Genomic DNA, 24,600 nt, shown 5'->3' on the forward strand with positions numbered 1-24,600 from the left:
GAATTCAGCTAAGTAATTCCTTAATGAAAACTCAAGTCAGCAGTCAACCTTTTATGGAGTTTAATTACAAACAGGAGGAAGAAAGGTATTAGAGAGAGAGAGAAAAAAGGGAGAGAAGGGAATAGGGCTTAAATACCCCCTCTGTTTAGGCTGGGCCAAAAGGCCCAAGCCCTTAGATAGCTGAGGTAAGAAAAGAGATCAGTCCCTATCACTCACATGACCAAAATGGAAAAACAGTCTCAGGGGCCTCTACCTCCAGCTTCCTTCAGAGCAAGCTTCTCAGAGCACAACCTCTCAGAGCAAAACCTCTCCAACCCCCTTCAATCCTCAGACCCTGCTATCTTTAAGGAAACCATCCAAGTTCCCTCCCCTCAGTTCTCACATCTACCAATCACTGTCCATGTCTTCCCTGTGCCAATGGTGGCTCTAGCTTAACCCAGGACCGCTCAGAGGTCTGTGGTTTTGCACATGTCTGTTGAAGGTCATATTCTCAAATAATTAAATCTTGATCCTTTGCTGCAGCCCTTCCTAAATCCTGTTACCCTGAGCAGGGTGGAGATTGGAAGTTCCAAGACCTGGTTCTGTCATTCCAAGTATCTCTATTGTATCAATTCTAAAATCAATCATGACAAAGAACTTCCTGTTCTATGCTTAAGCATAGGTCAAAGCCCTTTCCATTGTTCAGCAAAAGGTTTCTGTCCTAAAGTAATCTTAAGAAGGGAGGAGGAGGAACCTCCCATACCAATGGGGTTCACATTCCAATAGAGTTCCCACTATCAGTAGGAAATTCCCTACAAGCATGAAACCTTCCAATGGTGAAATTTCCAACATTCACAAGCCTAAGAAATTTTAAGGTTTACACTAGGAAGATCAGTAGTAAGTAAAAAAAAAAATTGTGTATACTGTTTATCAGAGGACAGTGGAAAAAATAAAAAAGAACACAGCTTACAAACTACTAGGGGTTTTTATGACATAAATAAATAAATGAAAGAGAGAGGACAATATAATTTGGATAGCAAGAAGGAAATGGTAGCTCAGCTAATAATATTACCTATAAGAACTGATTAGTCTTCAAGCATTTGTTAAGCTCCTATGATGTGTTCTAGACATTGTGCTTTGTATTAGGGTTTGGAAGGAAATAAGGTGTTCTGTGAGATAACGAAGAGTGAGTGTCTTCCAAAAATGAGGGGGCAGATGCAGTGAAAGGAGATGTAGTATTATGTGCGAGGAGCAGAGATATGGTCAATTTTGCTAAACTATAGAATTCATTAATTAGAGTAATGTATAATAAGACTAGAGAGGTAAGTTGGCACCAGATTGTGAAAGATTTTAAATGCCAGAGTTTATATTTGGTCCTAAAAATTAGAGAGAACCACTGGGTGCCGGGGTGGAATTTGGAAACACTCAGCATAATTAACCATATTAAAAACCTTTTTATGCTAAAGTTCCTATAAAATACTGGGTCTACTGGGACCTTTTTATGTTATCATAAAAGGCATCTATCTGAAATAAAAAACAAACATGTGCAGTTGAGATACACATGAACCTTTTCAATTAAATATGAGGATGAAGCAAGGCTACCCACTTACTCTGTGATTTTTTTTTTCACTCATTTACTTAGTCTTTCTTGTATGTATTGTCAGGTAGATGTTTTTTAGTAATTTAGGATGCTCAGCAGTGTTCCATGATATAATACAATGATACAATGAATCCACATGATGTCATCTTCAAAACTGAGCATTTGAAGAACCTTACTTTAATTAACAAATTCAGTATGGGCTTTGGTAAACCATCCTTCAAGCACCAAACATCTTTTTTTTTTTGCAAATATATTTCTCCTTTAGTGCATTAGTTATTATTAATAAACAGGAAGCCATTGAACAAAATAATATGTATCATATCTTTCAGGGAATTTTGTAGTTTTGATTCACTTATAGGAGACAACAGGCAGCTAGACAGCACAATAGAAAGAATGCCAAACCTGGAGTCAAGAAGACTCATTTTCCTGAGTTGAAATCTGACCTCAGATACTTGCTAGTTGTGTGTGACTTTGGGCAAGTCACTTAACCCTGTTTACCTCAGTTTCCTAATCAGTAAGATGATCTGAAGGAGGAAATGACAAATTACTATTATTTTTGCCAAGAAAACTCCAAATGAGGGCATAGTGGTTCCTACACAACAAGTTTTGGATAGTTAGGTGGCAAAGTAGAAAGAGTACTAGACCTAGAAGAGTTGAGTTCAAATTTGGCTTCAGACACTAGTTGTGGAACACTGGGCAAGTTGTTTAACCTTGTTTGCCTCAGTTTACTCCTCTGGAAAATGAACTAGAGAAGGAAATGGCAAACCACTCTAGTATCTTTACCAAGAAATCTTTTAAGTGGGGTCATGACACAGCTAAAACAACTAAACAACAATAATTAGACACTCATTTGTTAATTTTTAAAGATATTTTCTTTTGCCAATTATATGTAATAATATTCCACATAAGTTTTCTCAAGTTATATGATCCAAATTATCTTCCTCCCTCTCTTCTGTCCCTGTTCCTTGATCTGGCAAGCAATTTGATCTGCAAAACATATTTCCATATTGTTCATTTTTGTAAGAGAACACTCATATAAAACCAAAACCTCACTAATAAATTGTGAAAAATTGTATGCTTTGATCTACATTCTGACTCTAATAGTTCTGTCTCACAAGGTGGATATCATTCTTTGTCATAAGTCCTTCAGAATTGTCCTTCATCATTGCATTCCAAAGAGTAGCTATGTCTTTCACAATTGATCATTCTACAGTATTGCTGTTACTGTGTACAATGTTCTCTTGGTTCTGCTTATTTCATTCTATATCAGTTCATATAGGTCCCTGATGGCAAACCTTTTGGGAACCCTGTGCCATGCCCTACCCCACCCCCAGACTGTGTGCCCATGCCCCCAACATCGCCCCCAGCTGTGTGCAGTGCCCCACCCACCCCTGCATTCAAGGGCTGAGCTCCCCAGGGAGGCTCCAGTGCCCCATACCCTCCCCTTCTGTTTGGGTGGCACTGAGCTTATAGCTTTTCAGGGTGGAAGGGCAGAATGGTGGGGTGTTACTGTGCTTGTTGCTTCTTAGGCTATAGCTGGTCACGCTCAGCCCTTGGGATGGTGGAGGGAGGCTAGAATGCTCCATTTAGGGGTGGGACTAAGCTCCCAGCCGGCCAAGCCAGTAACTTGAGCATGCTCACAGATAGGTCTCTGCATGCCATATTTAGCACATGTGCCATAGGTTCACCATCACAGATATAGGTCTTTACAGCTCTTTCTGAAAGCATCCTATTCATCATTTCTTCCAGCACAATAGTATTCCATCATCATCAATTTGTTCAGCCATTCCTCATTTGCCTTATGAAGTCCCTTCTTTCTAATTGTTGTATTCTGGTTTTTAAAGACTAAATTTCATCCCTGGCTTTTTGGTCATCCTTCTCCTTCTGGTCTGATTTTCTTTGGAGGTCATCTTTCATCTCCTTTGCCTCATTTTCAAGCTGATTAATTTTGGCTTTCAACACACCATTTTCTGTTTCCAGATGAGTTATCTTGCTTTTTAAGTTCATTTCCCAATTGTCTTCAGCCTCTCTTAATTGTGTTTTGAATTGTATTTTGAGTTCTTCCAAAGCCTGTATTCAATTTGCTGGAGTTTCTGTGTTGTTGCTTGGTGTTCCTTGATCCTCCTCTGTTATATTAGCTCTTTGTTCATTGTCTGGATTGAAGCTGTCAATTGTAATTTCTTTTTTCTTTTTCTGTTGTTTGCTCATATTTTCCCCTTCCCCTCTCCCCCCCGTATTTGCCTGTACTCTTGCTCCTCTCATTATGTGCTGGATCTGTGGATTTGGGCTTTTCTGTCACCCTTCTCCCTTGAAGCTTAGCAAGGCTCTCAGAGCAGTCTGTGGGGGAGGAGTGTTGGAGCTTGAGCTTCCCTGCCTTCTGAAGGCTTGATAAGATTAAGTCCAGCTGAGTTGAACTTGCAGAGCTAGATGTGCCCTGAGGCCAAAACCTGGGGGGGGCGCAGTATTGAGTGTCTCTACTATGACTAGGCTGCCTGCTCTGTGCTTCTTCTCCAGCTGCTTCCCTACCGCCTGTATTCAAAGTCCTGAGTCTGGCACAGCTTTGCCCGCAAAGTACTCCCTCCGGACTAGTGTCCAGAGATTCCAGCTACTGCTCAGTGCTGTAGGTGGGGGAGGTGTCCTGGGCACTTCCTTCTTCCTTCCTCTTAAACCCAGGTGTTCTCGAATTCAGGCTTTGGGGAGCATAGCTTTTAAGTTGAATCCAGCAGGAGTGTTCCTTGGCTCTGTCCTGTTGTTAGGTTTGGTTTTCAATCCCCTAGGAGCATTTGGTTTTTAATGGGTAAGAAAGGGTTTTAGAGGTCTGAACTTTCACTGCCTCTATACTGCCATCTTGACTTTGCCTCCTTGAAACTTTTTTAAATGTATTTTTCATTATATATTTAGTAACTATCATCACCAACAAAAAACATTTAACTAAACAAATGCGTAAAAATTATGTGCAAAACCACAAACTACATTTGTAATTTGTTTAAAACTGTAAACTATGCATATGTGCTAATATAAATATTCTCTACTTTTGAGTTCCCTTTGGTTTTGTTTTATTTGATAATTTTTTCTTTATTTTGTGGTTAATTTTTTAAAAAAATCATAATGCATATTGTTGTTTTTTCGTATCTTCATATATTTCCCTTATTTTCTTTGTATTTTTTTTTTAACCCTTACCTTCCGTCTTGGAATCAATACACAGGTATTGGTTCCAAGGCAGAAGAGTGGTAAGGGCTAGGCAATGTGGGTTAAGTGACTTGCCCAGGGTCACACAGCTGCAAAGTGTCTGAGGTCAGATTTAAACCTAGGACCTCCCGTCTCTAGGCCTGGCTCTCACTCCACTCAGCTACCCAGTTGCCCCCTCTTTGTATTTCTAATATTTGTCATTTCTAATAATATAATATAGTCTATTCCTTTCAAATATTACAATCTATTCAGCCATGTCTCACATTCATTGCATGTCTGTTATTTCCAAGTACTTTACATAACAAAGCTTCTATGAATATTTTCATACATACACATCTTCTTATCCCCTAGGGCCTAACCCTAGTAATGAGATCTTTAGGGCAATGAGCTAGAACAACTTTATAGCTGTATATATCCATCTTGTTTTCCAAAAGGAAAAAAAAAATTCATAGCTGCCCTATCAATGTAATATTAGGCCTGTTTCTTCATGTTCCTGTCAGCATTTAATTTGACAACTGTAGTCGTTCTGATTGCTAGATTGGCCCTTAAACAGCAGACATAATCTGTTACCAGGACCACACTCTTTCCAAAACAAGTTTTTCCAACTCGATTATATCCGGTGGAGCTTTTCTAATGCCACAACCCTGTTAGGGATGCAAGATTATCTCCATAGTATGATGAGTGTTAAAGTTAGACTTTTGCAGAATATTTATGTTCTTTAAGCCATTATTGTGCCACCAGAAACTATGTTTGGATTATCTGTATTCTCAGGCTTAGATCTATTACCAACTTCATGTATTTGTGTGGGAACTCTCCAAATATCTTATTTAACTTATCTAAGGTTCTATTTATCTCCTTAAATATCCTCAGGATGATAAAGCTTAGTTGTGTCTAATGCAGAGCTTTTGGTATACTTCTTCATATCCTATTCCTTCTCACTGTTTTATGAGGTGATATTCTTTATAATATTCCTCCATCTTCCATCAGAATTTACATAGGGATTTGTATTCTAAATTGTCAACCTTTGCTGCTCTTTCTTGTTCTTTAAAAGATCATCCAAGTGTCTATTAGCTGTGAGGATTTAGATTTTTTTGCCACCTTAGGAAAATTGATTTACATTAATTAAACTTCCTTAGAAAATAATTATGGTCTGTCAATATATTTTCTCTTATCCATTTCCTTTTTGGGATCATCAAGAGCCCCAGTTGCTTGCCACATCTTGTCATTTTTGTTTTACCTGTATTGATTTTAATCTTTTCTATAATATGATCTGAATGTACATAAGTAACTAATTTGAAAGTAATTTCTTCCTTGATAATCAAGCTTCTTTTTTGTTAAAATCAATTTAGTTTTTTAAAAGTTAATTTGGTATTTGCTATGTCTGGCTCTTCATGACTGTTTTATTGAAGAAAGTATTCATAATATAGATTTGAGGCTTCTATATAGTCAATGGGGCTTTGGTTTTTCTCTTTTGTTATTCCTTAATTGTATCTTACCAAAACAATTTTTAACCGTTTTTCTTTATCCTAATCTTTACATTGAAATAAAGCAAATATGTATATGCTCATATAATTTGAAAAGTCTTACCAAGTTCTCAGAATTTCTCTACCTACTCTTCCTCTGTATCAGATGTTAGCAAATAAGGTATCATTTTCTTTATTTCGTCCTTTTTGAAAATGCTTATTGTAAGCCCTCTCAAAACAAAATGACCTAATGTCTCATTATTTTTGGATATATCTGAAAAACACTCCATGTGATATCTTCTTTAATTTCCTTTCCAAAGAGAACCTGTGAGCATTTAGCTATATCTTCTTTTTGTCTTCTGGTTTCATGTTACTTTATTCTGATCCTTTATTTGCATCTCCATTTATTGATCATTGGATAAGGATTTTACATTGGGCATTTAGAATTATTCGTAAATGGTCCAAAAGTTATTATTCTTAGACCCTGTCTCTTCTCTACCACTCTTCTGCCATTATTGTAGAAATTAAAGGGAACTGTAAAAGATTAAAGCTATTTTGTATTTTTATTCATTCTGTGGGCTGCCATTGCCAAAGAATATATTCAAGCTAATCTTTGAAAAGGAGGTAGATTTGGTTATTGAAATTATACTTGAAGCCCTTTTAAGTGTAGCCAGATCCTTTTAGCTTTAGTGTTTTGCTGGTATAGCCTCTGAGAACCTGATATCACCTCTACCTACACTGAACAAATCATTCACTGACATTAAGTATAGCCAAAATAAAGCCCAAAGACTAGATGGTTTATTTAGAATAGCACAGCTTGCCTAATAGTACTTTATAGTACTATTGCTATTATAGTACTATATATATATAGTACTATAATAGCCAGTGACTATGCTAGAAATCAGTACATTTTTGAGAATGGTTCGCTGAAGTTTAACTCCTAAATGCTAACATCAAATTTTAGATGTGATTTGAAAAAGAAATCCACAGTGAACTCATAAAAACAATTCATCCTCAAGCTTTTGTTTAAAGGTAAATTATTTTTGACAGCTTGATAAGAACTAATGTTTGAATTAAATCTGTTTGAATATTGAATCAGAAATAGGTTGCCTTTATCCTCACACTTTTTCTCTTTAAAAAAATAGAATTTTAAAAGTTTTGGCAGAATTTGTCTAAAAAACTTTTTTCTGTATTAGAATTTTAAGAATGATAATGTTGATGTCCTTTTTTCAGCTTTTTTATTTTTGTGCTGGTAATAAATGTTTATACTGCACATAATATGAGAAGTACTATTGCTATTTTGATGACTTGGATTAGATAGTGTTCCTTCTTTTTATGAAGGTTTATCCTGCCAAGACATTCTTTGAATACTGATAATGTTGATCCTCTTGCCAGTATGGTTATGTTAGAAAGAGGTATTTTTCTTCTTTCATCACCATGTTCCTTGAAAGCATACTGAATAATGAGACAGCCAAAGGGAAATAATTTTCAAGTAGATTCAGTAAATTTACTTAAAGTAGATATTATTTAGAGAAGTGTTAAAATCATTTCATAATTAGCCATTTCTAATTAATCAGTGCTAGTGAGTTCAGCTTTAAATGTTATGTTTAAACCATCCATAGGATCCTTCCTTATCTATATACATATTTTTTTTTACTCTGTAAAGATGGCTATTTCCACGTATTAGATGTTTCTTGTGTTAATTATAGCCAAACCTTTTTAAAACCATTTCATATGCTATGAAGAATTTTACAGAACAATTACTCTTTTAAAAAATGTAAGCTATATTCTTTTAAGGGGAGGTAGATTTTGAAAAGTGAAATTTTGTATTTTAAAGCAATAATTTCCAACTTTTTCAGAAATTTTATACCCTTTCCTTTATTGGTTTTGTGATAACGCCTTCATTTTTTTCTTTAAAGGTCTGTTTATACATATGTATTGTGAGAGTAAAAATGAATGAATACTCCAAGTATTTAAATTTATAGGATTTTAATAACAGCAAAAGTGAGAGAAAAAAGGAGTTGCTTCAGCCAAGTGAGCAGAGCACAGTGCCAAAAGACCCACCTGCCACACTTTACCAAAGCCAAAGCCCAAAAGGCCCTGCAGCATGGGTTTCAGCAAAATTTATCCCTCAAACATGAGAACACAAAGTCAGGATGTAACTTAAAAGGATGCTGAGTAAATGTAGTTCAGGTGTATAAAATTTCTTTTTGCACAGTATGTTTTTTAATAAATTCTGTATAATTTTTTGCTAATAATGTATACACTGGGATGCTTTAAGATCTGGGTTTGGAATCATTTGTCTGGGAACCTCTGAAATATAAAAGATACACTATGATACTGTATGGTTGTCTGCTGAAAATTTCAGGCCATTTTAAACTCTCTTGAGGTGATTGTAGGCCATTAAGTTCAATAGACATTTATTAAATACTTAACTATATACAAGATTGTACCTTCTGTTCTAGGTATATAAAAATAGCTATTACCCAAATCCTACCCCCAAGGAGCATACCCATTTTAGTGGTATTCATATATAAACATATGTTTCTTCTACTTCTTCTAATCCTTTTCTTCTTTTTCCACTTTTTGCTTGAAAATTAATAGTGATTATTTTAAAGTAGTTTTAATATTTTCCTGATTTAATTATTATTTTTACTTTTCATGTAAATATTTTGTGGTATGGAAAAATTATGAAATATAACTTATGCAGCACATTTAACTATATCAGTTGAAGAATGTAAAAATATCTGTAATCCATACTTAGATTAAACAATTTGTTTCATCTTACTACAGAATACAAGTAAACCAGAGCTGCTTTTCTCATACCTTCCTTGAAATAAGATTTGAACTTGAAAATGCAACATGTCATAGCAATAGAATTGGAATCAGAGGATTTGTCTTAAGATTTTACCTCTCTTTTGTGACCTATTGGCAAGTTTCCATAAGATAGAGTGAATAATACTTTACCTATCTCATTGTGCTATTACAAGACTTAACTGAGGTAATGTTTTCAGGAAGTACTTTGTAAACTGTTATTGGCAGGGTGGAGACTTCTTTTTAAAATCTGTAAATGAGAACTCAGGCATTTGAAAGCAAAAGCCCTTTTTGCCTTTGCTAAATATATCCTCTAAATACAGAATAACCCCAAATGAGGGATAAGATCCACAGAAAACCTGCCTGTTATATTTTCTATTCAAAGATTGCTGGAAGTATCTGAACTTCATAAATTGTCCTCACTATTATTCCTATGTTGCATGATAGCCAAAAGGCTTTCTTTCGAGACTTTATCCTTATAGTAGTTCTTTATTTTATTTTATTGTATTTTATTTATTTTTTTAGAAGATATGCTCACTCTAGTTGCACCTTTGTTGTTCATGTCTTCTCAGACAAGTAAGTCATTAAATGGCTTTATTAGAATAGGCTAAGGAAATGTAGCTTTCATTTTAGAGCTTTTATAGAAATTGAATCTTATCCTTAGTCAAAAACGTTCACTCTGATAACATCTGAATATCTGCTTTCTACATGTTATTTTTAAAAACTATTTAAATGAAAGCAGTGCTTCTCTTCTCCTTGTTTGTAACCATAATACAAACAACTGGATCTGTCATAAAGAACATAAAGAACACTACATCAACAAGAAAATTTATTCTTAGTAAACTTTGTTTGCCAAGAGAAGCATCCTGGTGTAGAGGAGTGAGTGTAGAACTTTGGAGACAGGAAGACTTGGTTTCATATCCTACCTGTATTTTTTTTTTAATCCCGACTTTCTGTCTTAGAATTAAAACTAAGTTTTGATTCCAAAGCAGAAGAACTATAAGGTCTAGGCCAGCATTGGTGAAGGTTTTCAAATTTGGGTGCCCAAACTTCAATTCCAAGCTGCCTGTGAGCCCCCATATTACCCCAGAGAGCAGAGGGAGGAAGTGCTTGCTTTGGGTGGCTGGACAGAGGGGAGGGATATGCAAAAAATATCCTTGGGCACTGGTAAGAGGAGAACGCAGCAGCTCCCCAAGTGCCAGCTGAACACACGTGCCAATACTTCACCAACAGTGGTCTGGGCAATTGGGGTTAAGTGACTTGCCCAAGGTCACACACCTAGGAAGTGTCTGAATCTAAATTTGAACCCAAGGCCTTCCATCTCTAGGTCTGGATCTCAATCCCCTTATCTACCTACTTGTCCTTCCCACCTCTTACTCTTAACTCCCTATGCAACAAAGTCACTTAACCTCCCTCAGTCTCAGTTTCCCTTCCTTGAAAATGAGGACATATCTGTCATAGAGTGGTTGTTATATTCATATGAGATAATATATATTTATAGTTGTTTGTAAACTTTAAAACATTATGTAAATAGGGGAAGCTAGGTGGCTTAGTGGATTGAGAGCCAGGTCTAAGGATGGGAAGCTCTAGGTTCAAATCTGACCTCAGACACTTCCTAGCTGTGTGACCCTGAGTAAGTCACTTAACCCCTATTGCATAGCTCTTACCTATACCAATACTTAGTATTGATTCCAAGATAGAAGATGAGTGGTTTATTGGTTTTTTAACCACACTATTAAATGTCAGTTACTATAATACCATAGGGACAAATGGAAGCGGTTACTGAGCCCAATTTCTCCTTTTTGTACTTAAGCAAGTCATTTTCAATCTCAATTTCTTTGCAAAACAAATTGACTTGTACTGCACTGGACTTCTAATGTCCTTCAGGTTTTCAAATTAAATAATTATGAAATTTATTATACTAGACTCATAATTGAAATCCTAAATAAATAAACCCCTCCCACAGTATAAGGATTTTAAACTTTAATTAAACTTTAGTGGTTTTTATATAGATTTATAAATGTAAAATCCTATCATGAAATATAGGAAGAATTTTGAAATTAGAGCTGAAAAACACATCAGGATTACTGGATCTCTACTACTATATCATTCCTGAATGTATCTAGCAGAGGTAAGTTGCCTGAGGAGAAATGGTATATTGGCATGTAAATTTCTCGTAAGCAGGAACTGTTTCATTTTTGTCTTTGTTTTTTGGTATAATCCCTGGCACATAGTAGGTGCTTGATACCTGCTTGGTTATTTCATTCACTTTGATTTCCTGACTCTTAGTATAATGCTACTTTCACAATAACAAATTAGTTTATTGAGCAGCTTTTCTGTAAGACACTGACCTGAAACATATGAAAGATACAGAAAATAAGACACTATCCTTTCATTCAAGGAATTTGCAGTCTAGAAGCAAAACAAAACATGTGCAGAGTGAAAGAACAAGATAACTACTTTCACTACATTAATAGAAGAGTAATTGCAAGTTATTACATGATTAATTAACAAACTGGGTTCACAGATAGGAAATGATCCAACTTTTCAGAATAGAGCAGTATCATTTCAACCAGAAACAGTCATGGAAAACCTTATGAAGGATGCAAAATTTTTGTTGTATTTTGATGGAGGGGAAAGACTGAAAAGTAGAAAGAGAAGAACATTTTATGTGAGGACTGGGAGATTATGAACAAAAATAGTCTAGCAAGGACTAACGTAACTTTCTACTCTCAAGTTCTTTATGAGGGCAGGAAAACATAAAGCATATTCAGGGGCCCAGTTACTAATTAGATTCACATAGGAGACTTATGATTTGAGGAGTCAGGAGATTAGCCACAAGAAAAGGCTATATTATTGAAAATCTCAAATATGAGGCCCAAAATCGAACTCTAGGCAGTATCTTTAAAGGTTTGAGAGAAGCCAAATCACATCATCATAGTGGGTGCTTTAGGAAGATTAAGCTAACAAAGATGTACTGGGTAGATTGGTGCAAGGAGAACCTAAAGGTAAAGAAACCATCCAGGAAATAATTACAACACTTTAGGTCTGCTCAGCTAGATTTGAACTAAAGTGGTGGCAGGGGTAGTACCAAAAGGCCTGAGAGAGCAGCAACAGACTTTGATCAAAGAATCAATAACAATTAATTACTGATTTTTTTTATAGAGTAGAAGGTAGTAGAATTATGGAAAGGAAATTTGTATAGACTTTGAGTCTAGGAGACTGGAGAAATAATATTCACACCATCTGTTACATCTAAAAGTGTATATTATCTACTACAAATCTCAATTTTCTAATTCTTTTTGACATCACATAGTCTATATGACATGTATATCCCCAGAGCTTATTAGCACAGTGCCCACATAATAGCCTCTAATAAACACTTTTGATTTTCATATTGATATACTTTTGTCAATCAAAATTTTAGATAGCTTAATGGAGTTAAAATTTTTTTAATGTCTAAGCCAAATTGTTTTATTATTTCTTCATTATAGAGAATATGTGAAACAGTAGTATGCTAGCTTTATAATTTTACTGAGACATGATTACCTCTTCAAAAGCTTTGGAAGTAGCAAAAAAAAAGGAACTACTCTAAAGAGTGGTCACCAGCTAATGGAGGGTTTTGAAGCTCAAGATCAAGAATTTGGCCTTAATCTGAAAAATAACTGGCATATTTTTGCAGTTTTAATAATCTTGGTGAACTAGTCGAAAGTAATGTTTTCAGAAAATGGATTAGGCGACTAAACTTAAGATGAATTGCAAGAGGCATAGTATATAGACCTAGGAAGATCAGATTATATTACTAAAGATCTAAATAAGCAAAGCAGCAGTTAAGATAAAGATTAAGGGACCAGATTCAAGAATTATTTTATTAGAAACAGTGGTGTGATTTGAAAATAGATTCTCTGTGAGGCAATGAATAGAGAGAATTTTTAGATGACTCATTTTCAAGACTTGGAGAGAAAGAGGTGTTGTTGGCATCATAATGGGAAAAAAATGGAGCTGAAATATGACCACATATAATGATAGTAGGACATTCTTATTTAACTTTAAAGCTGCTTAAAAGGATGATTATCAAGTTTGGAAGACACTGAATTTAATCTTCTCATATATAATGTTTTTTTCAAATGATCTTCTGATCCTAAAATATGTATCAGTTATTCTAAGCAGGAGCTGCAGTACTGATAAAATTCAGTTGAGCAATTCTTGAATGACAATACTGGGTTGTCAGGATAAACTTTCTTTCCGCCTGCTGTTTTATAAATAGGGAAAGGATGTTTTAAATTTAAGTAATATGTCCCCTAGAATGGTATAGTTGAAATGAAAGTCTTAACTTTAATGTTTATAAGAGAGTGAAGCAATGATAGGATTATATCTCTAAAATTCAAATTTTTATAGTGCCTCCTTCCTCTTTCCTTATTTTATATTAGCAAGTTTATTGTTAGGCACAACTACTTTAATCATTTCTTTCATCTGCTTTCCTCCCTATTGCTCCTTGCTTGCAGTCTTTACCTGCTGTACCTGAATAGCCAGCTTCAAGAACCTATGTGATGACATATCTCTTTTTTTAAAAACCCACAACCAACAACAATAGATAAAAAATGTGTGGAAAGATTGATTTAGAAAATAAGAACTTAAAGTGAATATCTTTTAACAAATTTCATTTCCTATCTCCTCAGCTACTTTAACTTCATAGTGATTTAGAACAAGGTTCCAAAAATTATTTTCTTCTCTTGAGTCATTTTCCACCCAAGTACTGTTTTCTCTGTGGTTTTATCTCCTACTTACCTACATATCCATCCATCTATACAATTATTCTATCTACTGATATATAGTATGTGCAGGTACAATCTATTCACAGATTATTCCAAGAAGGGAGATTACGCAAACTTGAGGTAACAAATACTGTATTTTTTTAGGGAATTTTTAAGAATAGATTGTGTAAATAATTGAAAAATGAAGAAATGAGGTTTTCAGTAAAAATATATAATGAGCAAACATCATTAAAATATATAAACTTCCAAAATATGTATCATCATGACATAGTAATGATAAAATATGATATTCTGATTCTGATAAAATATTTTATTTTTATGACATAATATTGATATGATGGAATATATTGTGTCATCTGTAATGCAAAAACTTAAGAGAGAAATATTAACATTATATACATTCTTTGTAAAGAAAGGTTTTACAATAAGTTGTTAGTCATTATTCCTATCGTTATGCTATATAGATTAATCTAATTTTATTAACATATGTAAAACATGCCATATTGTAAATGTTAATATATAATATGTAATATATAATTTGTAGTGTATTAGAATATATTACACATATATGTTCAGAATAAAATGAATTTTGCTTGTCTTGCATACTTTTAATTTTCTGAGCAAGAAATTACACCAAGGTGATAAGAAATAAGTGGAGAGTAATTATCGTGACAAGCTTTATTCACTTCAGTAGGCCCCAGACATCAATATAGGAAAGTGCAAATTCAAACAGTCTAGAAAATGGAAATTTACAGAAGTTTTTAGTTGAATATAGCCAAGGCAAAAAGGCATTTCATGTAGATGAATCAGCCTTACTTATGTGAACTTAGTATTTCATGTTCTTCTTAAATTTATACTAAAAGGTATTTAGAATTCTCTACTCCCTACTCTTCTTCCCCCTCCCCCCTTATTTATCCCAGATTTCAGCTTCAATCAGAAATTTCTATAAGCAGAATATATATATATATATAATCTCAGTATTAAACACTGATTTTTGCTACATGACCACTTTGTTTTTTGTTAATGTCTGTCAATGAAATAGAGAATGGAAAGAAGATATATTTGGCTAACTCTATAATCAAACCTAAGATGATCTGCCTGTAATAATATATTTTTGATTGGGTTGTTTTTGCACTGTCATCATACTGACAAGAGTCAGATTCTTACTTGGCACATCCAGATGCTCCAAGTTTGTTTGACCTAGATAGAAAACATATGGGGGTATGTGTTGGAGTATTTATAGCACAAGTTCAGCCTGCAACCAAACTATAAAAAATATATAGATATGAAAAATTGCAAGAAACCAACTATGTATATAACCTGTTTTTAAATGGAAGATTGTTTCTATTATACTATTTCCCACTTTCTTTCATTTAATGATTTCTATTTCCTGAGGATAATTAAATTCTGTTCCTTCGTGGTACCCAATTGTTAAGTATCAAATTTTGTTGTTTAGTAATGTATCCAGTCTTGAAAGTAGAACCTTAGTTAATTACCTGAGTAATAGAATAAGTGTTAACTAGTTGGCAGACCTAGTCAATATTTATTACAAATTGAGGTGTAAATAATATAAAGAACCTGGCTTGACCTAATCTGCCACAATAATTTGCCAGTGTGTAGAATAATGAACCTAAATTGCTAACTGTTTAGTCCACTTTTTAAAGTCTACATTTAATAGTTCTCATGTTTCATAGCTTTTCCAAAACCCATTTACTGAGTGATCTTTTTACAGTTATGTATACTAGCTCTTCAGTAGGTCAGGCAGTGTAATAACATCCTTGCATTAATCAGCAGCTAAGATTTATATCTGTACCTGTGGCATCACACTAATATAAACTAAAATAAACAGTGTGATGGTTATATTAGTTGTGTCATAAGCATTATACTCTTACTGAAGAAATTTTAAAATACTAATTTGGAAGTATATTTTTATTCCTTTATTTTAAAATTCAGCACTGAAGTGCAATATATATTAGAGGAAATTGTAGTTGGAATTATTTTAAGCCACCCTATGAGACTAAATTATAGTGCAGTGCTCATTCACCATATTCTAAACCTGAGTCTATATTTTATCGAAAATTGGTAAAGAATGCTGCTTTTACTTTATTATCTGTGGAAAGAGTAGACTGACTTTTTATAAAATGTAGATTGGAATAATTACCTAAAAATGATCAAAGCTGCTTATTTCTAGTTTATTTTATGCTGTTATCTATGCTAGAGGGCATTATGATCAATTTCTATCTATATATTATCTCTAATTCTTGTTTTTAAAAGGATAAGAATCTCATGAAAATTAAAGACATTACCTGGTCCTATAATCTGGTTATAGGACCAGGTAATGTCTTTAATGTCATAATTACTGTTTGTCATGTTTTTATTTTACTAGGTGTACCTTGGTACAAGTAAATTTTATGAAAGGCAGTCTAGTACAATTTATAAATTGTATGGCAAATACATTAGACCGTGTCCCTTGCCCATTCATCAGTTGGAGAATGGCTTGATTTTTTTGTACAATTGATTTAGCTCTTTATAAATTTGAGTAATTAAACCTTTGTCAGAGGTTTCTATGAAGATTTTTTCCCAATTTGTTGTTTCCCTTCTGATTTTAGTTACATTTATTTTGTTCGTACAAAAGCTTTTTTAATTTGGTAGTCAAAATTATTTATTTTACATTTTGTGATTCTTTCTATGTCTTCCTTGGTTTTAAAGTCTTTCCCCTCCCAAAGGTCTGACATGTATACTATTCTGTGTTTACCCAATTTACTTATGGTTTCCTTCTTTATGTTTAAGTCATTCACCCATTTTGAATTTATCTTGGTGTAGGGTGTGAGGTGTTGATCAATTCCTAATCTCTCCCACACTGTCTTCCAATTTTCCCAGCAGTTTTTATCAAATAGTGGATTTTTGTCCCAAAAGCTGGGAACTTTGGGTTTATCGTATACTGTCTTGCTGAGGTCCCTTGCCCCCATTCTATTCCACTGATCCTCCTTTCTGTCTCTTAGCCAGTACCAAATTGTTTTGATGACTGCTGCTTTGTAATATAGTTTGAGATCTGGGACTGCAAGGCCCCCATCATTTGTATTTTTATTTTCATTATTTCCCTGGATATCCTTGATCCTTTGTTATTCCAAATGAACTTTGTTATGGTTTTTTTCTAAATCAGTAAAGACATTTTTTGGGAGTTCAATGGGTATAGCACTAAATAGATAAATAAGTTTGGGTAGGATGTTCATTTTTATTATATTGGCTCGTCCTATCCATGAGCAGTTAATGTTTTTCCAATTGCTCAAGTCTAGTTTTAGTTGTGTAGAGAGTTTTGTAGTTGTGTTCATATAGTTCCTGTGTTTGTCTCGGGAGGTAGATTCCTAGGTATTTTATTTTGTCTAAAGTGATTTTGAATGGGATTTCTCTTTCTAGTTTTTGCTGCTGAGCTGTGTTGGAGATATATAGAAAAGCTGATGACTTATGCGGGTTTATTTTGTATCCTGCAACTTTGCTGAAGTTGTTGATTATTTCAATTAGCATTTTGGTTGAATCTCTAGGATTCTTTAAGTAGACCATCATGTCATCTGCAAAGAGCAATAACTTGGTCTCCTCCTTGCCTATTTTGATTCCTTCAATTTCTTTTTCTTCTCTAATTGCTACTGCTAGTGTTTCTAGTACAGTGTCAAATAGTAGAGGTGATAATGGGCATCCTTGTTTCACTCCTGATCTTATTGGGAATGCATCTAGTTTATCCCCATTGCAGATGATATTAGCTAATGGTTTTAGATATATACTGTTTATTATTTTTAGAAACGGTCCTTCTATTCCTATGCTTTCTAGTGTTTTTAATAGGAATGGGTGTTGTACTTTATCAAAGGCTTTTTCTGCATCTATTGAGATAATCATGTGGTTCTTGTTGGTTAGCTTGTTGATGTGGTCAATTATGTGGATGGTTTTCCTAATATTGAACCAGCCCTGCATCCCTGGTATAAATCCTACTTGATCATGGTGGATGACCCTTCTGATCACTTGCTGGATTCTTTTTGATAGTATCCTATTTAAGATTTTTGCATCTATATTCATTAGGGAAATTAGTCTATAATTTTCTTTCTCTGTTTTTGACCTGCCTGGTTTTGGAATCAGTACCATGTTTGTGTCATAAAAGGAGTTTGTTAGAATTCCCTCTTTGCTTATTATGTCAAATAGTTTGTATAGTATTGGGATTAACTGTTCTCTGAATGTTTGATAGAATTCACTTGTAGATCCGTCGGGCCCTGGGGATTTTTTCTTTGGGAGTTCTTTGATGGCCTGTTGGATTTCATTTTCTGATATGGGATTATTTAAGAATTCTATTTCTTCTTCTGTTAGTCTAGGCAGTTTGTATTTTTGTATATATTCATCAATATCACCTAAATTGGTGTATTTATTGCCATATAATTGGGCAAAATAATTTTTAATGATTGCCTTAATTTCCTCTTCATTGGAGGTGATGTCCCCCTTTTCATCTTTGATGCTGTTAATTTGCTTTTCTTCTTTCCTTTTTTTAATTAGATTGACCAGTACTTTGTCTATTTTGTTTGTTTTTTCAAAGTACCAGCTTCTTACCTTTTTTATTAAATCAATAGTTCTATCACTTTCAATTTTATTAATTTCCCCCTTAATTTTTAGGATTTCTAGTTTGGTTTTCTGTTGGGGGGTTTAATTTGATCACTTTTGAGTTTTTTTATTTGCATTTCCAATTAATTGATCTCTACTCTCCCTAGTTTGTTAATATATGCACTTAGGGATATGAATTTACCTCTGATTACTGTTTTGGCTGCATCCCAAAAGGTTTGAAAGGATGTCTCGCCATTGTCATTTTCCTCAATGAAATTATTAATTGTTTCTATGATTTCTTCTCTAACTAAATGATTTTAGAGTATCAAATTGTTTAATTTCCAATTAGTTTTTGATTTGGTTTTCCATGTACCATTACTGATCATTATTTTTATTGCCTTGTGATCTGAAAAGGCTGCATTTATTATTTCTGCTTTTCTGCATTTGTATGCCATCTTTCTGTGACCTAATGTATAGTCAATCTTTGTGAATGTGCCATGTGGTGCTGAGAAGAAGGTGTATTCCTATTTGTCCCTGTTTATTTTTCTCCATATGTCTATTAATTCTAATTTTTCTAAGATTTCATTCACTTCTTTTACTTCTTTCTTATTTATTTTTTGATTTGATTTATCTAAATTTGATAATGGTTGGTTCAAGTCTCCCACTAATAGGGTTTTACTGTCTATTTCTTCCTTCAATTCTCCTAGTTTCTCCATTAGAAATTTGGGTGCTATATTATTTGGTGCATACATGTTGATTAGTGATATTTCCTCATTGTCTATACTCCCTTTTAACAGAATATAATTACCTTCCCTATCCCTTTTGATCAGGTCTATTTTTGCTTTGGCTTTATCAGATATCATGATTGCCACTCCTTCTTTCTATCAGTTGAGGCCCAGAAGGTCTTACTCCAGCCTTTAATTCTGACCTTGTGGGTGTCTACCCGCCTCATGTGTGTTTCTTGAAGACAACATATGGTAGGGTTTTGGATTCTAATCCATTCTGCTATTCGTCTACGTTTTATGGGTGAGTTCATCCCATTGACGTTCAAAGTTATGATTGTCACTTGTGGACTCCCTGGCATTTTGATATCCTTCCCTAATTCTAACCTTTTCTTCTTCAGCTCTACCTTTTAATCCAGTGATTTACTTTAAATACGTCCCCCTTGTCCCCTCCCTTCATATGTTACCCTTTCTAGTCCCTCCCTTTTTGTTCCCTCTCCCTCCCCTCTTCTTCCCTCCTTTTTTGTGTTCCCTCCCCCCTACCCCCCTTGGTTTTCCCTCTCCCTACCCTTATTGGGTAAGATAGAATGCAAGATCCCAATGGATCTGGATGTTCTTCCCTCTCATAGTTGATTTCCCTGAGAGTAAGATTTAATTAAAAACTCTCTTCCTCTCCTTTTTTTTTTTAAACCCTTACCTTCCGTCTTGGAGTCAATACTGTGTATTGGCTCCAAGGCAGAAGAGTGGTAAGGGCTAGGCAATGGGGGTCAAGAGACTTGCCCAGGGTCACACAGCTAGGAAGTGGCTGAGGCCAGATTTGAACCTAGGACCTCCCGTCTCTAGGGCTGACTCTTAATCCACTGAGCTACCCAGCTGCCCCCTTCTTCCTCTCCTTCTTATAGGAGTTTTCTTCCCCTCCCGTTCCCATGTGAATCTTTGTGTGAAAAAGATTATTCTATTTGGTTTTTCTTTTCCCTGTATTTACACATTATGTCTTCCCCACATGTTAATATACATAGATTGATATAAATATAGTCCTTATAGAAGAGAGTTTGAGTAAAAGAAAAAGATAACATTTTTCTCCTTTTCCCTTTCCTTCATATTTACCTTTTCAGGTATTCCATGCTCTTTGTTTTTCGATATCGAACTTTCCACAGAGCTCTGGTCTTTTCTTTGCAAAAACTTGGAAGTCTTCTATTTTGTTGAATGCCCATACTTTCCCTTGGAAGTGTGTAGTCAGTTTTGATGGATAGCTGACTCTTGGTTGAAGACCCAGCTCTCTTGCCTTTCTGAAAATCATGTTCCATGCCTTATGGTCATTCAGAGTGGAACTTGCAAGGTCTTGTGTGACCCTGATTGGCATTCCTTTATATCTAAATTGTCTTTTTCTGGCTTCTTGTAAGATTTTTTCTTTTGCTTCAAAGCTTTGGAATTTGGCAATTACATTCCTGGGAGTTGTCTTTTGGGGATTTAGTGTAGAGGGTGTTCTGTGAACTCTTTCAGTGTCTGTATTGCTCTCTTGTTCTAGGATCTCTGGGCAATTTTCTTTGATTATATCTTGTATTAAGATGTCGAGTTTGCTGTTTATTTCTGGCTTTCCTGGTAGTTCAATTATTCTTAAATTGTCTCTTCTCCCTCTATTTTCCAAGTCTATGACCTTGTCAGTGAGATATTTTATGTTTTCTTCTAATTTCTTGGTCTTTTGGCTTTGCTTTGTTAATTCGTGCTCGTCTTCTAGTTGCCTAATTCTGACCTTTAAAGCCTGGTTTTCCTTTTCAGTTTGGTCAGAACGGTTTTGTAGATGCGTGAATTTCTTTTGCATTATTTCCCACTTTTCCTCCTAGAAGACTTCCATCTTTTTTATCATTTCTGATTCAAATTCTTCATTGGATTGTGGAGAGTTTCCATTTCCTTTGGGAAGTTTAGGAGCATTTGCTTGTGTTTCCTCTTCTATCTCCTCTGTATTTTGTATTTTTCCTCCATAAAATGTGTCCAAAGTCACCCCCTTCTTCTTGTTTTTCTTGGAGTTTTGAGGCTTTTGTGCTTCTGTGCTGTTTGCCATCTCTATCTGAGTGGAGATGTCTAGCTTTTCTTATCTCTGTCTGGTGTTCAGAGGCTTTAGCCCTAGGCAAATTGTCCGTTCTGTGCAGTTGTTGTTCTGTCTTCCTGGGGAAGCCAGGAATTGCTGGTGTTTCAGTGTTACTGCCCTCCTCAGTTCCCTCCCGATGCTTCTCTGTTGCCTTACTTCCACGCTCTGAGGCTGGCTTGGTACTCTCCGTGAGGTGTTTCTATATCTTTGCTGGCCAGAAGACCCTACACTCTGGGGGGGGGGGGGGGGGGTTGCGGCTTCCTAGAGGTTCAAGGGCTCCTGATAGGATTAACTTCCGCTGGGTTGAATTGAGTATGCCCTGAGGCAGGGCCCTTCCGTGAGACTCGGACGGAAGGATTTAGCGAGGGGGCTACAGGCTCCCCCCATCTCTCTCTGTTTCCCTGCTGTCTGTGTTGGTTGCCCCCGCGACTGAGTCTGGTTGTTTTAAGGAAGAGGCCTTTAGAATAGCCGGCCCTGAGGCTCTGCGGTTTCCTCTGCTGCCTTGGACTTAGAGCTCTGGGTTGGGGGGGAATGGGTCCTGGGACCTTCCTTCTGCCTACCCCTTAGGTCCGAGTGATCTCGGGTTCTGGCTTTTGGGGAGGCCGAACCTTTTGATCCAGGTCCAGGAGGAGGGTTCCCGGGGTCTATGCTGTTGTTCGTTTTGAATTTTGGTGCCCTAGGAGCATATAGTTTGAGATCCATAAGGAAGGGTTTCCGGAGATCTGAACTTTAGCTTTCTCTAAGCCACCATCTTGACCGGAAGTCCTCCTTAACCCATTTCTTAACTAAAGTTTGAAAGCACCTTAATCTGGGGACTTTTTCTTCAAGAAATAAAATGTTACATAATTGAAAGAGTATCTGTCAAAGAGGAATAAAGAAATGGACAAACTGTCCATAATGCCAAGAAACAGAAATTGGAAGTTGAATCATGTAGAGCTTTTAATCTCTTCATTGGAAATCTGAACTTCAACAAAACATCTTCTGAAATAAAAACTGATATCAGATGCTAATGACTTCTCAAGACATTTAGAAACAATAGAAAAACCAAAGGAATAAAAAAAAACTTGTATTAGTTATTTCTTTGCAAAAAATGATCTTATTAGTATGAATGTCCAAGTTGGTTCATATAGAAGTTTGGCCATGTGAAATTTGAATTTACTGCTATTAAACTGAAATATCAAAGAAAACCAAGAAAGATTGAGATGCATGAACAATTTTGATCAAAGAAGGAATTAAAGGAAGTCTTTGAAGATGCTTTTGAAGTTAGATTAATATCAAGACTGGGACTTCAAAAAGACTCACCTAAATTGAATTTAAGACAAAAATAGAGTCGGACAAGGCCTTGGAAGAGAAATAAGGAGCAGCAACTGATGATCAGGCCATCATTCTGAATTAAAAGAGAGAAAAATGTTTAGGGTAAGAAAAATCAAAAGAAGACACTTGTCCTGAATAATTTTACCTAATATGCAACTGAAGAAGGGGAAAGGGATAAACATTTATGCAGCACCTACAGTGTGATGAACACTTTACAGATCTCTCAGAAAATATAGCAAAAGACATGATCATTTAGCATGCCTAAAAACAACTAATGCTAACCTAAGGATTATGTATTCATAGAATTTTCTTCTGATGATCTTGCAAAAGAAGCTTTGATTTCTCATAACTAAGTGAAGGTGGATAATAGACCAATATCATTTTAACTAAAAAGACTGAAAACAAGTAATTCCACAGTGCTAGTCATACAAAAATTGTGTTAATGTTTTATCTGAAGACACCACAGAAGAAATGTTAAAATAATCATTCATTTTATGGCCCTTTTGGTGCAAGAATAGTCATAGACATGGAACCTTGTTCATCTAATGGGTTTGGTATTATCAACTTACAACATAGAAAAAGATACTAAAATTGCTAAGAAGTCACAGATGATGGGGAAATATTTAGACAAAAGTAACTCCAAGAGTAGACTGAAGAGGACTTTACAGGTTATGATGATCACTGAGAAGCATTCGGGGGAAAAATAGGGAGAAGAGGCCAGGGCAGTTTTTGTGAAAGAAGCCAAAGAAACGTTTGAAGTCGGTAATTTCTGCAGTGGCAGAATTGGAATATGGCACCATAAGGGAAAGAAAATGTAATTTGAATAGCTCCCCTACCCTGAATTCTCTTTTCCTTTGATATTTGAAAGAATACTGAATGTTTTCTCCTCTCATTTGATCATTGATAGAGCTTTAAGGAAATCCAAAAACCATATGCAGCCCAAAACACAAATGGCATTTTAAGGGGGTTGAGCATGTTGAATTTGACAGCAATTTACAGTAACTAAAAATGGATTTCATATTAACTTTATGAAGAAACTAGTGATAAATATGGAAGTTCAAGTTTTTGTCTATGACTTGCCTCAAATTGGTAATGTTCTGCTCTATATAAATTTTTCCCTACCAAAACAATTATTGTATTATGATGTGATGTAAATAATGGCAATATTTCTTCCACAAAACAAAGCTCTTCTGTTACTTGGTGGATCTTTTGGGTTTCTGGGGACAAAAAAATGCATCAGACTAGCAGCATGCTAGTGATGATCCTCTCCCATAGTTGGTGAGGACAAACAGACTATATGCATACTACTGATCCTGTCTCTTAAGTGTTTTCAAGTTTGGTAGGATCTTCCAGAGTTTATGGCATTTTTGGATCAGATTTGTGATTTCATTGGTATAGAAACTTATCATTCTCCCCATCCCAAAAATAAGACAAAGATTTCCTCTCCTGATACAGATTATTGCCTGATGTGTTCTGTAATTTAGTTGCCTGAGAAGTTAAGCGATTTGTCTAATGTTACACAGCCTTTGTATGTCAGAGGTAGGGCCTCTGAACCCAGGTCTTCCTACTGTGAGACAGATTCACTGAACTCACTGCCTTTAACAATAATAATTACAGCTGATATTGACATAGTGCTTTAATCTTTGTAGAGTGCTTTACATACATTTCTTATGAAGATCCCTTCAACTTTATAATATGACATTAGATTAGGACCTCTCGGGGGCATATTTACTATATTTTTTTAAATTGTATTTTTTTTCTTGAACCTATGAAAGGGTTGGGAAACTTGTTTCATCAATGCAAATTGTCTTTGCTACAATTTACAACCTTAGAGAACTGACCAGAGTACTAAGAGGTGAAATACCTGGGGTCATACAGCCTATATATGGCAGAGGAACAACTTGAACTTGAACTGCCTTTCAATTTACATGTGCTTTTAAATCACATTTAATTTTGAAATTGATTTGTCAATTTGATTTATTGCAACATATCAAGCTTAATCTTCATTTTAATTAAAGTATTTGCATGTGTATATATACACTTACACACACATATGTATATTTCTTTTAAAAAG

The 24,600-nt window shown here is 35.1% G+C and overlaps 1 protein-coding gene across 5 annotated transcripts in view; it reads left to right on the plus strand.

Annotated features, from left to right (window-relative positions):
* The window catches only part of PMS1 (PMS1 homolog 1, mismatch repair system component), a 119,282-nt gene that overhangs the window by 50,269 nt on the left and 44,413 nt on the right, over nucleotides 1–24,600 (plus strand). The gene's annotated exons all lie outside the window — the stretch shown is intronic.

The sequence above is a fragment of the Monodelphis domestica genome, chromosome 4 (assembly GCF_027887165.1).
Source record: "Monodelphis domestica isolate mMonDom1 chromosome 4, mMonDom1.pri, whole genome shotgun sequence".
NCBI lineage: Eukaryota > Metazoa > Chordata > Mammalia > Didelphimorphia > Didelphidae > Monodelphis > Monodelphis domestica.